The following is a 5,245-nucleotide window of genomic DNA, read 5'->3' on the forward strand; positions in this document are numbered from 1 at the left end:
GGGATCTAGAATATGATATAATGGGGTATTATAATAGTAGTCGGTGGACAGAGAGCGGTGGGACCTGAGTGGAGGGTGTAGAGCACCGGGTGTGCGATATACAAAGGGTTCCGCCGCTGGCGCGGTGCACTATCGATCGACGAGGCGGCAGCGGTGGCGATGGCGGCGGCCAAGGGGTAGCGAAAAACGCTCGGCACGTTTTTACCCCGACGGCGGCGGCGGCTACACTACTACCAGTTACCACTACCATTATTACCACGCTTCTACCACTATATGTATACTATACCATTACCGCTACTGCCGACGCCGCTACTGCTGCCTGTGTGCTGTGCCGCTTTGCATACGCCGGAAAGCTCTCGTCGAGTACAGTCGTTGTCGTCGTTACCATCGTGTCCGTCGAAAGTCGTTTGTAATTTCCGCTTTCGTTTCTATATAGAGACGCAAGGGACAACGTTGTTTTTTTTTAATATTTAAATATAATAAAATATATTGAGTAATATCAAAATAAAATTTCATACGGTTTTTACGGTCGCTGAAAGATGTCTTCGATGTAAATATCATCCACAACCAAGACAAAAATTCATCTCACGCTATAGAATCTACGACTCCACGTCGCTGTTTTACTTAGGTAAGACACGTCAATTTCAATTCAATGAATATATTATAACATACGTTGTTAATGTTTTTTTTGTGTATTTTAATTTTTAAGTGATTTTTTTAAGTTAGGCGTTTTATGTTTTTTATTTGTTTATTGTGTTCTTTTTCGAAAATTCCGCGAATAAGGTAGTTTTTTCTTTAATATATTTTAAATATTATTTACATTTAGCTCATCTAATGTGTACATGCGCTGATACTATAGTCTTTAATTTATAGTATTATTGTAATTGTTATTTAGACGCCACGCCGGTATACGATCCGATTAAACGACAATTTTCCGCTTTGCACATTGTGCGTATAACTGCCACACACTCATACCAGTCGTACTGAGTGTCAATTATATTAATAATGTATGCAATTAAATAATCATTTTACACAGCTTTATAGTTTTCAATAAGTTAGATAAGTCAATAATTTAGACTCATATTTTTAATAAAATAAAATTAAGATCTCACATAACCATGTAAAATTTTTACAAATATTAATTTTTGATGTTTATTTTTAAATAAACGATTTAAATACACAATACACATATTATAAATAACTGATAATACTTTCGTGACTTAATACTAGATCAAAAAACAAAATTAATAATAAAACAATAACTTACACTATAGTTGTTTTAGTAGTTAATTGTTTACATTTTACCCAACTCAATAAATTCATTGACTTCTGTGTTTACGAAAACATATTTTAACCAATAACTCTTGCTATAGTCAAACTAGAAATTCGTATATATACATTAATATTTAATTATTAATTCATCTGCAATGATTTTAAAGTAAAGAATTTATAAATACAGAACGTTGCATTGATTAAATATAGTGTAAATTAAATGATAATGTTAACATTTAATGATTTGTTAATATTGATAAGCTTTTGGGACGTCGATTATAAGAATAAATTACCCATTTAAGTAATTAAAACGAATAAAAAGTTTTTCATCTTTATATGTTGTCTTATAGAATTTTATAAATCTCTAGAAATACTCAAATTATAAAATATATTATGATTTTTTATTAGTATTCACAATAAAACGTTTTTACAATACTTGTTCAAAAGGTAAGAGTATAATTATTATGAAAATGTATTTTCTGTTTCACCAAAAATTAATTTAGGATTGTAAAGTTGCATTATCATGTATAAAACCCTGCTCCAAAAATGTTCCAAATAAAGCTGTGAGCTTTTGAAAAATATTTCGGTCTCCGCGGGATAAAATATTCTATTGATCGTTGGCTCTTCGAGTACATAATACACAATATATATCTGCTTTTCACTAACAATGTAAAATAACTTTTGATTCGTTTATTTTTAAGTTTTTGTCATCTCTGTTATTGTCTATAGAATCTTAACAACCGTAAAAACAAATAAAACATTTTAAAATTTGTTACATTAAAAAATAAATGTTTATAATTTATAATTTAATATTATTTACTATAAACTATTTAATTTTTATAATATAAACAATTATTTTGACACTGAAAAAAAATGTAAACTATAAACTATGTAGCACTTATATAAAACTTCAGTTATTAGCTATAATAATAAATTATGAAAAATATTTAAATAATTTTAATCTAACGACTAAAAGTCGTTGTTATACATCTATAATATGTATTATATTCTATATATAGGTCTAAATTATTGTATGAGTGGTCTAATAGTTTAAAACTCAGATGCATATTATTTACGAATTAATAAGTAATATAAAGTAATAGCTCACAAATAAATTATCGGAGTATAAAATAATGAAAAATAATATTATTGTATTATGATAAACAAATTACATTAAAATCATTTATAATAACGTTAAATTTTAATAATTTTTAGTTATATACTATATTATATAATATTTAATAACTCATTTAATGTAACAAAAAGTTCCGCAAGATATAAAATTATTATTAATGAATGATTAACTATTTCTACATTCCAAGTAAATAAATGTACATATTTTGTTTTTACCATTAAAACAAATATTTAAACATTTTATTAATGTATCAAAAATTAAACTTTTATTTTATTAATGTGTTGTCTTTATATTTAATAATAATTTACTGCTCTTTTAAACTTCACGGGTGGGAATCAACATTGAGTTGTTTTTAATATAAACAAAAACTTATCAAGATCCTATTCTGGAAATTTATCAGCTTATTGCGTCAGATTGTATTTATAAAACAACATGATTATGTATTTTACTCTATCAAAACATATACATACATTAAATATAGAAACATAAATAAAACGATATATAGTTTATAAAAATTTGAAGAACTTTAGAAGCCTACAGAACGAGATATAATTAAAATTACTTTCATGATTTAAAAAAAATAATTTAACTCATGACAGAAATTTAATTAAAAATTAAGTGATTATTAATTTTTGAAACTTTAACAAGCTGGTTTGTTAGTTCAATATTTTAATTCCAGATGCCTCTCGATTTATTAATGCTTTTAAATACTTACATTTAAAGGTCAACTATAAAAGATGTTAATAATAAGCAATCAGATATAACTATATATATATATATATATATATATATATATATATATATAGAGAGAGAGAGAGAGAGAGAGAGTAATGTATTTATTATTGATAAACTAATTTTAACTATTCTTAAAAAAAGTTTCTAGCAGGTAATGATAACACAATACGATCCCATTTTTTTGTTTAAGACAGCACTTATTACATGAATGGGAGTTAGAAAAAAATTATTATGACTTAATGCATTAACAGAACTAAAAAGTAATAATTAATATACCTATATCTACTACCTATATATGTGGTATTATTATAAAGAAAAATAATACCGCATCAAACGGTGTGGCACATATATTTTATCTCTTGTCTTTTGTTGAACATATCTCATCCTACTTGTACACAAACAAATACACTGTAACAAAACATAGTAATACTGAAATGTATATAATAATATGACGTGTATGCTGTATATACTATGTACGTTGTGTCTTAACGTGTGAATAATTGCGCACGAATATTGCATGTACGCAACCCTTTGTGTGTGTGTGTGGAAAATTTGCAAGTCGCGAAAAAACGCGAGACGAAAATTAAACGTAACATAACATCTACCTATATAAATAGGTAAGTATATGTGTTTGTGCACAAATTCAAAACTTTTGCAAGCATATAATGAGAGTATGCCAGCGGTGAGATTTTCTCCCGGCGGCCCGGCCGGCAAGGTGTTTTATTAATATCGCGTATAACCTATACGTTATATGTTGTATGCCTTATACAACTAACACGGCGTTGTACAGTACTATGTATTTAAGTGTATGAGTATGCATGTACAATAGAAGCGTAAAAAATAGAGGATGTTGAAAAAATAAATATGTGTTGAGACAATAATACAATATACCCCGGCCGAACACACCACGAACGCGGTTCGCTACTACACACATACTCATATACACTCGTCGCGTGCGTATACTCGTAATATATGTCTGGTTCGATATCGTAAATCATGGTCAAATGGAAATTTATGTGTAAGGTCGGAAGGAGAGGGATAAGCGACCACCTCAGGACAGTGACGGTGGCGTCGGTGACGGTGAGGTTACGGGGAACACGAGGGTACGCGCGTAGAGGGAAGTCACGGCTGAAACCCGATCGTGATATAAGGACGCGACTGAGTATGTATATATCTGTGTACGTGCGAGCGTGTGTGTTTGTATAGGAAAGACGGAGAAGACTCTGCGTTACACTGCAGCAACAACGCTCCCGATTGGCGAGGGGAGTCGGTGTTATTGGAAAGAGATGAAGAGAAAATCGAAAGAAAAGTAAAACTGCTACACTGTGGATTTTTTTTTCTTGTTCCCCTTATTTCTTATAATATAATATTGTACGATATTATTATACGCCGTTCGATCCGTTTTGGTGAACAGAAGCGATTCGATGTGCGTACATGTACGTTTTTAAAGAATATACTATAAAGTATAAACAAGAGATGCGTATGTATTATACGCAGTAGCCACGCGGTCGATTGCAGAAAAAAACTAAAAACTAAAACTGTATATTATTATATAACTCACGCACACACAAACATGCAATATATATATATATAAACATTGTCGAATACAAATAGCATACTATATATGTCAGTACTTCCGGGTCTTTCTCTTAAACATCTCAACTTCTATGAATATCTATGATGTATATATTTGATTTTCTGATCTAACCTTCGGCTAATTTTCAATATCACTGTGCCAACGTGCTAGTGCTGATTGTTCAGGAAAATTTCTAGTATACACAATATTTTAGTCGAGAGTATATTGGCAGGAGTCACCTGGCTGACGAGACGTCCATTTCCTGCACCACAAAAGGGTCATAGTAACAGGAGTAACTTATGCATAGTACCCGGTACTCTTCGATTTCCGACTCCTTCGCCGTCGGACGGCATTATTATTGATAAACATGCGATCGTATTTCATCAAAAACAACGAAAACATAATATTATAATATTAATTTCAATAGATTACATTATATTGAAACCAAATCTTGAATAGCATCTCATAAGAATCGAGTTTATTGAACTAATTGAACTAATAAGGTAACTCTTTCAGAATGAACTTAT

At 30.0% G+C, this 5,245-nt stretch overlaps 1 protein-coding gene across 3 annotated transcripts in view; it reads left to right on the top strand.

The window, feature by feature from the left end:
- Positions 1 to 340: 340 nt before the first annotated feature.
- LOC112595780 (frizzled-5) overlaps positions 341 to 5,245 on the top strand; it is a 71,813-nt gene continuing 66,908 nt past the window's right edge. For all 3 annotated transcript variants that reach the window (XM_025341105.1, XM_025341103.1, XM_025341107.1), the window contains exon 1: positions 341 to 628. The gene's annotated coding sequence lies outside the window, so the exon portion shown is untranslated. The remainder of the gene's footprint in view (positions 629 to 5,245) is intronic.

The sequence above is a fragment of the Melanaphis sacchari genome, unplaced genomic scaffold (genome assembly GCF_002803265.2).
Source record: "Melanaphis sacchari strain LSU unplaced genomic scaffold, SCAv2.0 Contig2_pilon_pilon, whole genome shotgun sequence".
Classification (NCBI taxonomy): Eukaryota; Metazoa; Arthropoda; class Insecta; order Hemiptera; family Aphididae; genus Melanaphis; species Melanaphis sacchari.